Source organism: Arvicanthis niloticus, chromosome 13 (genome assembly GCF_011762505.2).
Source record: "Arvicanthis niloticus isolate mArvNil1 chromosome 13, mArvNil1.pat.X, whole genome shotgun sequence".
NCBI lineage: Eukaryota > Metazoa > Chordata > Mammalia > Rodentia > Muridae > Arvicanthis > Arvicanthis niloticus.
The window spans coordinates 68,281,113-68,296,242 of NC_047670.1; the positions used below are offsets into that span (position 1 = coordinate 68,281,113).

Here is a 15,130-nt window from a genome sequence, read left to right on the forward strand (position 1 = left end):
ACCATGGGGAGTCAATATCCATGTTGAATGAAGACCTTCCTTCCCATATGCTATAGCAGTTTTAACATTACCCACACTCCTGCCCATAACCAGTCCCCCACTGCTCTGTAAGTAAACTTAATAAATTAATTTCTCAGTGTAAGCTTTTGTGGAATCTTGCCTTTGTTTGTCATTGGGACCATAGGAGGAAGAATGTGAAACTGTCTGATTTCAACGCCTCTCCTCATCACTACTATTCATTTTTGTTGTTGTTTTGGGTTCTGTTTTTTCTATGCAGCCCTGGTTGCCCTGGAACTTACTATGTAGACCAGGTTGTCCTTGAACTCAGAAGATCTACCTGCCTTAAATTCTCAAGTGCTGGGGTTAAAGCTGTGTGCTACCATGCCTAGCTAGCTACCACTAGCCTATATTAACATATTTTTTTCATGATTTATTTTAAAGCATTTTTGTTTTAGCTAATTTTGTTTAATTTCCATGGAGTTGAAAAAAATGAATCACAAAATATAGCCTATGAGCTGCTAACTTCTTTTCTTATGATTCACAATACAGGGTCTCATACATAGGAAATGTTCATCATCTAGATTTGTCTAGGATAATTTACCTACTTATATGGAGATTTGGACATTTCAAATATATCTACATTTGGCAACTTTAGTGTGAGGAATCCAAGAAAAATACATGGATATTTGAGATAGTAGGGGATAGGTGATCTAGATGTTTATCAGCTTCTAGTTTTGTGCCTTTAAGTAAATAACCCCACATTTCTGGATCAGTAACAGTACAAATGAAGAGATAGACATAACCATCTCCTCAAAACACAACTTGTAAACTACTTGCTGGGGGTATCTTGAATAGATAGGATTATAGGATTTTCAGATAACAGACAATGGTATATTGGTATTTTGTTTCCAAATAGCTTTGTGTATTTTTGACATACATAGAAGCACACAATTTTATCAATTTGACACATGCATACCAGGAAAACACCATTACAATCAAGATAATGTGTCTATCACCCTCAGAGCTTCTCTTGCCCCACCTTCTATAGTATTGGCAGGCGTAAGACTTGTTTTTGCCAAAAGACTCTAGTTTGCATTTTCTAATGTTTTAAATAAATGAAATAAGAATGTATGCATTCTTCTTTGTACCTGGTTTCTTTTCTCCAGAATAATTATTTTGAGATTTGTCCATGTTGCTCTACCGTTTAACTGCTGAGTCAGTTTATGGATAAAGCATTTATTCATGCATCTTTTGGTGCGTATTTAGCACGTTTCCCGCTTTTTATGTCTAGAATAGAGCTGTAGTAAGCGTCAGCACACAAATCTTTATAGGAGCGTGTGCTTTCTTCCCTCTTGGGTACAGGCCTAGGAGTGGAATGAATAGGTGTGTGTAACTTTCTACGAAACTGCCAACTTCGTTTCCAAAGTGATTATATAATTTTACATTTCTGTTGGCAATTTGTGAGCATTACAGCTTTCATATCCTTTCCAGAACTTTCTTCTGCTAGTCTCCCTAACTTGACTCACTCTGCTAGATGTATAGCAGTATGCTATTATGGTTTTATGTTTCCCTGATGACCAGTGATGTAGAATGTTTTTCAGGTGCTTATTCATCAAGATTGGAAACTTTTAATTCTAGTGAAATTAAACTTGTGTCAGTATTTTTCTTGACAAAATGCTCTGATTCTATCTATCTATCTATCTATCTATCTATGAGGGTGTATGTGTGTGTGTATCACACATTTGCTGTGATTAAGTTCCCTGTAAATATTACATTAGTGGTGTAGAGTAAAAAATTATAAAGACTATTTCATAAAATATATACAGGCTTTTTCTTTACCCGTAGACCTGAGCAAAAAGAATGCAGGTTCCAGAAAGTGGAGCTGAATGTAAGATTTCATGCCTTCACTGCCCTGGGATACATTCCGGGAAAAGAACCCTCCTGTGGGTGGGGAAGGCCCAAAGCAGGAAGACACATTCCTGACCACAAAAAAAAGATGCAAGTCATCTAGGTGAGGCTGGGAAGCTAGTAGCCATGATGACAGGGCAAAGTGACAGGGCAACAACTGAGAAATAGTTGAACAAGTGACATGGCAAGACCACATTTTTGTGAAGAGTGAGTGTGCAGAGTGTTTTCCACATAACCCTGATTCACTTAGGTTGTGTTCCTCTGGAATTCTCTGCTATTTTTATGTTATATTTCCTTAGCAACCTTTCACCCCCTCCTCACTCTCCAGGTTTGTGGTTTTCCCCTTTAAAACCTCTTCTCAGACTGACTGGCTTTGTAAATTCAACTCCTACGTGAGTGAACTGAATTGACCTTGGCTGGCCAACTCTCCCTAATAAACCTCTGCTGATTGCATCCAGGTACAGTGTCTTGTGATTTTTGGGTGGCCATGATTTCCTGAAACTTGAGTAAGGGTCTCCCGAGTTTGGGGGTCTTCAGTGGCATTTCAAAAACACTGGCACATACATGTCTTCATCTTCATCAATTTAAAAAATATGTTCTGATTTATTCTGTGACCTACCTGTAGGCTACTTAGAAGTGCCTTCCTTAATTTTCTAACACATGATTGACGTCCCTGTATCATGACTACTAATTTCTTATTTAATTACCACTGCGGTCTGATAATGATTTTGTTTGAATTAAAACCTCTTGAATTTATGGAGGCTGTTTTATGGACTAGAATATAATAAAGCATGGACAATGATACTGTGCAGTTGAAAAGAATATAATTTCTGTTGTCAGGTGGAATATTCTGCAAAAGTCAGTTAGGTCAATTTCATGATGGGAATCAGTCTTGTATAACATTACTGGTTCTCTGTCTGTTTAATGTACCAATTTTGGAAAGATATTATTGGAGTCTTTCTAGTCACACATCTGTCTGTCTGTCCTTCCTGTGCTCTTTCCAGCTGTTGTTTCCTCTGCAGCCCACTTACCAGCACATAAAGTTTACTTTCTACTCAGTGAGTTGATTCGTCTCTTGTTATTATCACAAGCTTTGCTTTGGATTTTGATTTCTTTGATATTAATACAGTTATTTCTGTGATATTAATAACCCTTTTCATTTGTGTCAGCATTTTGTCATTTTTTTTATTCTTTGTGTTTTATGTTCAAAGTACATTTCTTGTTGTCATGTGAAATTATCGTCATTTTTAAAATCTAGTCTGACAGTCTCTTATCTTCAGTTGAGAATATTTAGACTACTTATCTTCAATGTAATTGTTGATATGACAGGTATAAATACGTACCCTTTTAGTGTTTGTCTTGTTCATTATTTGTTTCTTTGACCTCTTTTCTGCCTTCCTAGAAATAAGTTATTTCCAAAGATTTACTTCATCTGATTTTTAAATTTATAGTTGCCAACCCATATAACAATTGTAGAACACTTCTCTAAATATTAGTCTTCTTATTCAGGAATAGCAATCTTTGCAGTTGGAACACAGGAGACACAGTGAAGTCTGTGCACATTGAGGGCTGCTGAGAAAACAGGGCATTTTAAAGGGAAAGTGAAATAAACTTTGTAGATCAGTGTAACGGAGTGGGGTCACTCCAAATCCGAAAGGTGACAGACATCTTTGTAGAAGCAGTTTCCATGGAAGGCTGCAGTGTCTGCTTCCACATTTGTTACGGAAAGACATTTTCACAGAATTATAATTCTCATTTATATTACTTTTGTAAGAAATAAACAGAATAATCACAGTATAACCCAAAGGGACAAAACAGAAGGAGCTTTGCAAGACAGTTATTTTTGTAAAAGGGTCATCAGAACCCAAACCCGACTAATGGTTACGGAGGCACAGAAGGCTCACTTGTATTTTATTCTAACATGGGTGGTAATTTCGGTTTTTTCTGCATGGCTATAGTCTGACCTCATAGTCTTTCGAGAGTGGCTAATTTAAAAAGGATCAGAGCAAAGGAAATGAAGGCAAGGGGGACATCCAGCCATCGAGTTCTGGGAATGCACCGGGGCCTTTTTGCAACCCAAAGGTTTAAAGGATGCAGAGATTAAAAGTAAGGGGAGTAAAGTGGGATATTGGTAGGTGGTAGCTGTCTTTCACAGACATCCCCAAACCAAACAAGTCCCCCCCAAACCCTTCACATTTCTTTAACAGCTAATCTGTTGTTTTTTAAGTTTCTTCTTTTATAACTTCTCTCCTCCCCCTGCTGTCTGTCTTTGTCTCTGTCTCTCTCTCTGTCTCTCTCTCTCTCTCTCTCTCTCTCTCTCTCTCTCTCTCTCTCTCTCGTGTGTGTGTGTGTGTGTGTGTGTGTGTGTGTACATGTGCAAATGCTCACCTGTTTAAATGTGTAATGTTATAGCTGCTTCTAAGACTTTCTCCCTATTACTGATAACCTGGTGGTAATCATGTGGGACTGTGGGTACTTTGGACAAAGGAAACTTGCAATGGGTTTATCTAATGCTGTATGAATTCTAAAACCCAGAGTGCCCTGGGAACTGCTCTTACTGTCAGGAGGATATAAGGCAGTACTCAGTCAATGGTAGAGGTAAACACTAAGTCAAGACATCCCTAAGTGACTGGCATCATGGCTCAGTCTAACCTCTGTGCTATAGGAGGGGAAGTGAGGTTAGATGAAGCTGCTTTGAGAGATCCAGGAGATCTTTCAGCTCTCAGAATGATGCAAAGTGAGTGTAGCACAGATAGTGAGGGTGATGGGAAGCTGAGTATCTAACCCCAGGGCTCTAGTAACACAATACTGTCTTTTCAACCTAGGAGAATTCTATCACATTTTCAAATTGCCTTTTCCAAATAGCAAGAAGAGGGAGAGGGAGAGGGAGAGGGAGAGGGAGAGGGAGAGGGAGAGGGAGAGGGAGAGGGAGAGGGAGAGGGAGAGGGAGAGGGAGAGGGAGAGGGAGAAGGAGAAGGAGAAGGAGAAGGAGAAGGAGAAGGAGAAGAAGAAGAAGAAGAAGAAGAAGAAGAGAAGAAGAAGAAGAAGAAGAAGAAGAAGAAGAAGAAGAAGAAGAAGAAGAAGAAGAAGAAGAAGAAGAAAAGAAGAAGAAGAAGAAGAAGAAGAAGAAGAAGAAGAAGAAGAAGAAGAAGAAGAAGAAGAAGAAGAAGAAGAAGAAGAAGCCCTTTGCACAATAATGAACTTACAAAACATTCTGGAAAATATTCTTTTGTTCCAGAGACTATCAGCAACACTAAGACTCAGTTTTCTTCTAGAGGTCTGAAACTTGTATCAGCAAAAAATTTTATAAGCCTGTTTGCTAACCCACGTATTAATTTAAATTTTAAAAATCAATTTGTGTCGTCCAATGTCATTGTGTTTGAGCATTCAGCTGTTTTTTTTTCCTCCGTGCTGACACGTTCCTGCCACCAATAGAAGCCTCTGCAAACAGAGCAGTCCTCTGAAAGCTTTTATGTAATCTGCTTAAATAAATTACTAATCATCTTTAAGCAGGGACAAGTGCAAAGTCACCATGTGACAGATAATTCATAATGGGTTTTTTGTTGTTGTTGTTTTGTTGTTTTTTAAAGCAACAACTTGCTTTTTTTTCTTCCTAGCTCGTCAGCCGTCTGGCAGTTTGTTTTCCTGCAATGAATCAGAATCCACATGCTGGACCATTTGCACCATCTGTTACAGGAGTGTCATGAGGGAGGTGACTCTAGACACCTGGTGGGATGACGTGGAAATGTCAGCTCCAGGGTAAACACTAGCTCCAGTGATGCAAGACCAAGAGAAAACATGGGGGAGAAGATGCAGCCACTCACACCAAGGATGATGCACCTGTTTCTGAACTTGGGGAAATATATGCATGCCTGTATGAATATGAAAGTATGTTCACAGGCATGTTTGTAAGTATGCCTGCATATTTTTGGAAGCATGCATCACATACATATGGGAGCATGTCTGCAGGCATGTTTGGAATCATGCCTGCATATATGGATGGAAGTATGCTTGTGTGTGTGTGTGTGTCTAGAGCTATATTTGGAAGTTTGCCTGAATATATGTTTGCTGGTACTTTTGTATGTATGTAAATAAGTATGCTTGCATATATGTGGAATTATGCATATATATACATATATACACACATGTATTTTTGTTTGTATGGAAATATGCCTGCATATATGTACATATATCTGCATTCATGTTTGGAACTATGCCTGTATGAAAGTATGCCTGCATGATACATGGAAATATGTGTCAATATATGTATAGAAGTATGCCCATATGTATTTCTGGAAGTATGTTTGCAAGTGTGTATTTTTAGCATCAGTGACTTCCCAGACTCTTAATGATAGATGTGATTAAGTTCTTGGGAAATGTAGACGACTTAGAGGTACTGGGTTCTGGTAAGGTCAGAACCTGGTGAAGGCAATATTTACAATTTAGAAAATGTGCCTCTATGTTTTTTTATGGGTGACTTGAGAGATTTTCAAAGGCATCCTTTGGGAATGAACACAGCTTTAAGTGTGGGCTCGGAAAACTCTCAGTCCCCTTCTGTTACTCCATCATTTTAGGAGTCCTTTCTGTTACAGAACCATCAGTGAACGAACTGCTTGGTATCCACCCCCAACCTCAGTTTTTAAAGTAACCGAAACATCTGACTGGTTGAAGTCGGCCTGGGAATGTGTATCGGCGTTTGACTAAGATGGAATGCTTGTCCAAGATGGACAAAGACTTGTGAGCCTTTCCCTGTTATGAACTCTGGAAGCTGGTTTCCTGTCACAGCAACTCCCTGGAAAAATAAGAAGATCTTTCTATTCTGTGTTGTCTCATTCAGCTTAAAAGCACACACGCACGTGCGTGAGTGTGCACACACACCCTTCCCTTCCCCTTGATAGTCCACAGAATGTGAAGATCTTCATCCGTATCACACTTAATCACACTGAATTCTATCTAACTGTGCTTGAGATCAAATTGTCCAGTCATTAGTGAAGCCAGTTTTCAAGCCCAGATCCTCCATGCCCCAAGGATCAGGCATATTACTCAAACACACTACATGATAATCTCTTTGTTCATTAGTTCCAACGAGCTCCACCCGCTGACAGAAAGATCTGAGAACTCCTGTAGAAAGATGCAGTTAGATGACCTCACCATCATTTCAAAGGCTCAGATGCCATTTCGGGCATTTCTAACTTCATACGCGAGGAAGTTTGTAAGGCACATAAATGTAGATCTTTTTCTTCTTGCTGCTGTGCAGTGTTAATTTCGGCTTTCATCTAAAATTGTCATCTCCGCTTTCCTCATCTTCGCTGGCATCTCTCTTAAAGGAGCACCTGTTTTCCTGCCACTGTCTTTGTTTGGGCTTTTGCAATTTTCATGTGGAGTTTTGCAACCTCCAACAGGCTTGGCCGGTGTTCTATAGTGTGGTCAAGCAGGGCAGTTATGACGTAGCCCGTTCAGTTCTGCTTTCTCCCAGGCATCCTGAACTCCCTGCCGTTTTCTGAATGGAAAATATGTGAGATTGTTTTGTGCCCTTGGTTGTGTTTCTCTTCCAATTTCCAGGTCTCTAGATGCCCAATAAATCTCTCCTGAGTCTCAGACGTGGCCAGTTCCACGAAGCTTTCCCTGATTGTCTGAAGCCTTTCCCGTTCTTTCATTTCTTCTATTTCCATTACACTAAGCATGTGATAATTGTCTGTTACACCGTGGGTACTCCTGGGTACCTTTCATCTCTGCTCCCAGAACCATACATGCTGCTTGTAGTTAGAAGGGACTTAATGAGAATATTTTTGAGTTTATTGCCTTCTAAAACTTCTAGGAAGCAATGTGTTTTGGAGAAGTGTCTTATGATCTGTGGCATGCCTTTGGGGTAGGGTGGGGAGGTACTAAAAGGAATTCAACAAATAGTCTACTTTGTCAGCATAATTAATGCCTTGGAAATGACACGGTCGCTTACCTTTCATCCTTGCCGAAGCTGAAGCTAAATTGCATATACCTGTGTAAGGAAGGTTCTTCTCTCTAACTGTTGTTCAGAAACCTCCTTGGATGGAATCATAGACAGGACTCAGATATTAGACATGTTTATTTTTGTGAACCTCCCAGACCCTTAAAGTCATCCCTTCATTCCCAGTGACAGAGATGGGTACAACCTGGATTGCCCAAACACGCACTGGCCCAAAGCCATCTTCAGCCACGTCACCGACACCAGCCAGTTTTCTCTCCTTAGCAACAGTGCGCCTGGTTTCTCCAATTTTGCAGCTCTCTTCTCTCCATGGGGCTCCTCTCCGCCTGAAAAGCTGAGGCTCACTCCGGTTCACTTGATCTCATCTTTTCATCTGTTATTATGACGCAGTCTCATGAGTTTCCCAAAAAGCAAACTCATGATGATAGGGTCTTGCATACTGATATCTTCAGAACAGGGTAGGGTTCCCAGACCTTCCAGGGGTAGCACCTGCTTCCTCCATTGAGGGAGCATGAACCTTTCTGGCTTCCTTATTTGTGGCCTATCCTAGGTGAATGGCTTGCACTGTCCTTAAAGTGACTTTTCCTCCTCTGCCTTCAGGGTTTTGAAGGTCATGTTCCTTTTTCTGGAACTTCCTTCCCACTTCCCTGTTTCCACTGTCATTTCCCACTCCTCTTACACAGACATTCTCTCTTCCACAAGAATGTCTTTATTCTCTAAACTGGGTTGACATCCTCCCAAGTCACGAATACATAAGACGAGTACAGAGTATGTATCTCTCTCAGTGCACAGACTTCTACTGAAGACAGACTAGAGTTTATGAATTATTAGACTCCCACTTTCTAACACTGTCTGGACATAGAATTGCTGTAGAAGACACTGTTCATCAGTTGACTACATAAGGCTTGTCATTGCTTAGCCACGCACATGCAGGAGACAATGTATGAGTACGTCTAAGACCTGCTCAGACCAAACTCTTCACAACCAGTACAATCTAGACATTTCTTTCCACCCAGTTACTTAGAGTATTTAAAAACACTCGGCTACTTCCACTCAGATCTTTATCATCATTTATGAAGGTGAAAGAGTCAGGTCTAATTAGGAGTAGAAAGGTCTAAAGGTATATAGGTCTGCCCTAGAATACAAATGAAGGGTGCATTGTCCTGGGCTCTGCCAATTAAAATACTGGCAAAGGAGACGTGGAACCAGGAGTGAATTCATTCATCACCTTTTATCCAGACACACAAACTATAAACTGAAAACAAAAGACATCATTTCAGCAGAAAGTATCTTGACCTTGAATAATAGAAAGTCATAAGAAACTTCATGCAGAAAGAGAAATTATGTTCACCTCTTGCCCTTTGGTAGTTGTTGAGGGCAAAACTTCACATATGATTCCAGTCCACATACAAATGAGCTTCTTCAAAGGCACTGAATGTCGGCCATCGTCAAGGGAGCTTGGCCTCTCACTCTCAGGTGGAGGTTCTGGTCCTTAGAAAAGAAACACACACACACACACACACACACACACACACAGAGAGAGAGAGAGAGAGAGAGAGAGAGAGAGAGAGAGAGAGAGAGAGAGAGAGAATTATTCCGTTGTACAAACAAGTTTATACTCTAAAATCTACTACCTTGGGCCAGATGGCTCAAGATATAATGGTTGCTATGGAAGCCCAAGATACAACGGTTGCTATGGAAGCCCGAGATCTACAACCTGTAATGATTTCGAGGTCTTTGGGACATCCCTGACCAACAACTCAAGGGAAGGTACTCCATAATTTATACTGGGTTTTTTTTATTTGGCAACACATGGCTTCTGGGATGAGTTTAATCTCCAGTTTAGGGTAACTCCAATTAGAATCATATTTATCTGTACGTTATATACAAAGCTTATAAAATACTGTGTTCCACATGGCCTTTTCAAGCACCCTTAGACTTTGTCACCCTGCCATTCCCTCCTCTTCTGCCCTCCCTTCCCATTCTTGTCTCTACTTAAATCCACTTCCCAGCATTCCCCATTTTTCTTTACAAGCTGTGGGCCTATCCACTCTTTGTTGAAGTCTCAGTTCCATGATAGCAGAGGCATTGTTTCACCCACCAGGACAGCATTTAGCACATGGTGATGATGTCATTCTACTTCTCCATGAACACATGAGTAAAATGCCAAAGCTCTAGGGGGTCTGGGGGGCATGCTTGCTGAAAAATACCCTGTTCCAGGGACAGCATGTCTGAGCAGTCTGGGTGACAGTTGGCTGGTTGTTGCTTCTTCACTTTTTTAAAACCAGGGCGCTGCAGTAGGTTGGGAGTTGGTGTGTAGCCCAGGAGGGGTAATGTGAGAGCTGTGGCATCTGGTGTGTTCTCTAAGAGGACAGTTGGAGGCCATGGTTGCTTCCTGAAGCAGGGCAGCAATTACAGGTAAGCCAGTCTTAAGACCTGGAGCAGGGCCGGTTCTCCAGAGTGAGCATCTCGGCCCTGGAGTGGTGAACTGGCTGGCAGGAGCCCTGTGTGGGGACAGGGCTGTGGCAGTTCAGTGACTAAACAGGCCTTTGGAGACTTGTCTTTATGACTTAAGAAAGCAGGAGACAATCGACAAACAAAAAACTATGAGAATCCACTCAGTGGCGTCCTTTAAAGTTTCTGAGAGAAACTTACTTCCGTTATGTGAACGTAAAATGTTGGTCTGCTTTTCCTTAGGTTCTGTAATGTGGATCATGACAAAAGATGGTCTCCAGCAGTAGCTCCTGTGGTCCTGCGATTTAGAATCCCGGGGGGCAGTAACTTCCCCTTTGGGCAGACTTTCACCTTTATATTAATACAAGGAGAAGAGACTATAAGGAGGCCTTGCTTGTTGGACGACACACCTGGAAATACGTTGTCAGCAAGTGCTGCCTAGATCCTGGGCAGGGCTGCCTACGCCTACAAGTTATCTTGACCCAGGATGCTTGCAGGCCCCGCCTCTCACCAGGGCAGGTCTCAGGAGTGCTGCACAGAGACTGTGATCTGCCAGAGGTCAGTCAGTGCAAACATACTTTCTCTTTTCACTAATGATGCTGTTTGCTTCCTTTTGGTTTTTAAATCCAGTCTTATTAGGCTCTTGGGGACAGCTACGGGACACGGAAGGTACCGGAGCTTAGACGGTGGAAGTGAGGGAGAGAGAGGAGCTCGCGCTGCATTCATTACGCTGGCTTGGCATCTCCTGTGGCCCTTTTTGTCCGTTCTGAAAACAGGCTAACATCCAGAAACAGCATAAAATAAGAAGAAAAATAAAGAGTGAAGAATCTTAAAAGGGACGGAGGATTAAGTGTGGCTTAAACTTTCAGAAAGAGGGCATAGCTAAAAATAGAGGTTAAAAGTAGAGAGGAGATTTAAAAAAAAAAAAAAAAAAAAAAAAAAAAAGGAAGGCAACATAGTGTAAGCCAATGAGATACAAGGTTAAGAAATGTGAGTAAACCTATAATCGGGTAGGCTGAAAAGACTAAAGGCTAACTCCTATGGGATGAAAATCCCAAACTACACCATTCCTTAGGATTAAGGATATGGATTAGAGTCGGATCTGAGAAGACAGGTGAAGGGCGACAGAAATTAATTTATAGCTGTAGGACTAAAGTGGATTAGGGAAACTTTCATTAAAAAAATTATGTAAGAATGGGACAAAAGAGACCCACTTAGAAGTGAGAGAGTGTGGCGGGGGTGTTGGGCTCTCTGGCATCCCCGAGAGGCAAGATGGAGATACAGATGTCTTGAGCCTTCAGCATGCAGGGCTGAGGGTACAGGACTGTCATTGCCGACCCCTGCTGTTGCCGATGACCCTCAGGATTTGCCGCCATCTTTGCCTTCGCTGTCCTCCACGTTGGTTTGTTTCCACTCTCTGCTCCCTAGTGTGTAGCTGGGCTAGTCAGAACGGTCAGAGCTGGATAGTCTGAGAGTGCGGTTTTGATCATGTGATTCTCTGGTAGAAATTCTGTTCTTTACAAAGAGCAAACTCCTAAAGGGCTTAACAAAGTCTCACTCCAAATGTGCTTTTTCCAGACAAGCTGGAGATCTTCTTTTTGCATCTAAACTGAGAGTGGTCTGTCAGGTTAACATTCTGCGCTCCCCGCTTCCCCTCCCTCCTCCCACCAAGAGATTAACTGGAAGCATAGGATTTGATCCTTAGATTCAGACATTTCAGAAAAAAAAATGGGAAATTCCTAATTCCATTTAGGAAAATTCAAAGTAAATTGATATTGATTTTGTGTCAGTTTTTCATTCTCAGAGAAAATCAGAAAGCAAGAAAGGGAAAGAACTCATTTGGAGAGAGAGAGAGAGAGAGAGAGAGAGAGAGAGAGAGAGAGAGAGAGAGAGAGAGAACATATTTATGGACCTCTGGAAAAAGTTGGGTTTTAAGGGGTGACTTCTAGCTCTCCTTTGAGCTGGTCCCTAGAATGACGTTTGTTTTTGAATCTTTCAGAATGTGTCTTGAGCATTTCTTAGCTACAAAAAGAAAGAAAGTTCAGACTCTCTAAGTGTTTGAAGGCAAGAGAAAGATTTGGGGGAGAAAACTAACCATTTTAAAGATGATCCCAGTGAGCTTTCTGCCAAAAGACCAGATGCTACTGTGAGAAAAAAGTATCTTCTACAATTTGCTGTCTGGGAACTGATCCTGCCTCTTTAACAGGGCTAAGGAGACCTCTGTAGAATAAGGCAAATGGCAGACCTATTCTAAATAAACAGTCTTCCTACGGAGGAAACCATTCTAGTTAGTTAAGGCCATGACAACTCCTGTTGGTTTCAGGCTTTGGGACAAGGGACTGAGGTGCATATTTTACCTATCAAAGCAAGCCTGCCCTCCAGGTTCTCCCAGCATCCCTCAGTCCCTACCTGGCATACCCTGCCCCCAACCCTGAAATTCCAGCACAGGGGCTGCCTGCCCTTCCCACAGAGGCTCCTCCTTATATATCAGACATTATTCTCTCTCTCTCTCTCTCTCTCTCTCTCTCTCTCTCTCTCTCTCTCTCTCTCCCCCTCCCCCTCCCCCTCCCCCTCCCTCTCCTCCCTCTCCTCCCTCTCTCTCGCCCTCTCCCTCTCCCTCTCCCTCTCCCTCTCCCTATCTCTTTCCCTCTCTCTCTCTCCCTCTCCTTCTCCCCCTCTCTGTCTCCCTCTCTCTCTCTCCCTCTCTCTCCCTTTCCCTCTCCCTCTCTTTCCCTCTCCCTCTTCCTCTCCCATTTCTCATTCTCCTTCTCCTTCATTTTTTCCTTCTCTTTGCCCTTTCTCTTTTTCTCTCCCCCTCCCTCCCATGGCAACTCCACTTACTGCTATCCTTGGGGCCAGTGACCTGGGGGAGAAAAGCTTCTGATGAACCTGTGTTTAATGTATTCAAATCTGGCTTGCATTGGCTCATTTCACCAACACAGGAGAAATAACATATCAACTACAGCATCCATCTTCTCCAAAACTTTATTCTTTATTAGAAAACGCAGGTTGCTTTCCAGCAACTACACCATTAATGATGGTGACCGTCCTACTGTGTTGATGATGGTGACTGTCTTACTGTGCCACCGTAGACACGGCTTCCTGTGTTCACAGCAAACCTCATTTTCAACTCAGAAGTCTTCTAGAACCTGAGGTAAGCTTTATGCTTCTGTCTTGGTATACTGACATTTGCTTGCTTGCCTTTTTAATTTTTTTTTAGTGTGAATTTGGCTATCAAAAGCTGTTTACAGGCCAAATCCACATTGCATTGGCCATGCCCAGATTTAGATCTTTCTCTTCCTCTTAGGGACTAAAGAGCAGGATCAAAACAGACGTTGAGTTCAACCAAATGGATTACACAAGTTTGCTTCAGTTAGAAGACACCTTCAATGTCTTACCATGACAGAATTGCATATTTTCTTGGATACATAAGAAACTTAAGAGGGAGATTTGAAATCCCCTGCCTTCATTTTATTTTCAAGTTATCTGCATCTTAGACTAAGATCTGGATTATTTACTTGCTCATCGTTTTATTTTTTGATGGTTTTTTTTTTTTAATGGACTGAATATATGTACATCATCCACATTGATTTGCTGATGCTCCACCTTCCTATTATGGTTGCATTTTGACTTACAAAGTATTTAAGAGAGGTCACGAGGGTGGGACTGTGAGCTGGGGTTGGTGTCTTTTTAAGAGGAGAGCCTAGAGAGCTGCGCATGCTCCGTGGGAAAACCCCATGATGACACGGTCGGAAGGTAGCCTCGGAAAAGGTATTAGCTGCAACTTTGAGTTCCAATTCCGCACTGTCCAGAAGTGTTATCAAATAGATTGCTGTTGTTTAACACAGCCGTTCTGCGGCATGTTGTATTAAAACCCAAGTACAGCAGACAATAAGATAATAAAAGTTGAGAAATTGATTCCAAAAAGGTTAGAGATATAGGTGGTGATCCAATTTGCTTGGTTCGGAGACAGAATCTCTTAACCCAGGAAGAGGGCCTGACTCATCCCAGCTCACCCCCAGCTTTTATTTTGCTGAGTGAATAAATAATGAGCAAGTGGTCCACACATCTCTGCTCCTCCTAAGAACTGACACTATTGCTAAACTAACTGATTGTTAAGGTGGATTGTGGACTTGGACACTGTCTTAAGGTGGATTGTGGACTTGGACACTGTCTATGGCCTCTTCTCACTGTCCACGCCCACTTCTCACTGTCCACGCCCACTTCTCACTGTCCACGCCCACTTCTCATTGTCTAGACCCACTTTTACTGTCCACACCCATTTCTCATGTCCATGCCCACTTCTCACTGTCTACACCCACTTCTCATTGTCCACGCCCACTTCTCATTGCCCACGCCAACTTCTCACTGTCTACGCCCACTTCTCACTGTCCACGCCCACTTCTCACTGTCCACACCCACTTCTTACTGTCCACACCCACTTCTCACTGTTCATACCCACTTCTCACTGTCCACGCCCACTTCTCACTGTCCACACCCACTTCTTACTGTCCACACCCACTTCTCACTGTTCATACCCACTTCTCACTGTCCACGCCTACGTCTCATTAGCCACACCCATTTCTCATTGTTCACACCCACTTCTTACTGTCCACACTCACATCTTACTGTCCACACTCATTTCTCATTGTCAACGCCCACTTCTCACTGTCCACACACACTGTCCACACCCACTGCTCACTGCCCACGTCCACTTCTCACTGTCCAAGCCCACTTCTCACTGTCCTCCCCTGAATCTCATTGTCATTCTGTGGTGCTCGGATTCCCCTTTCTGATTGTGCTGGG

The 15,130-nt window shown here is 42.2% G+C and overlaps 1 long non-coding RNA gene across 1 annotated transcript in view; it reads right to left on the reverse strand.

The window, feature by feature from the left end:
- Positions 1-8,025: 8,025 nt before the first annotated feature.
- LOC143434236 (uncharacterized) overlaps positions 8,026-15,130 on the reverse strand; it is a 43,348-nt gene continuing 36,243 nt past the window's right edge. Inside the window, exons 3-4 of the long non-coding RNA XR_013103579.1 lie at positions 9,222-9,361; positions 8,026-8,243 (exon numbers count right to left, since the gene is read on the reverse strand). This is a non-coding gene — a long non-coding RNA (uncharacterized LOC143434236). The remainder of the gene's footprint in view (positions 8,244-9,221; positions 9,362-15,130) is intronic.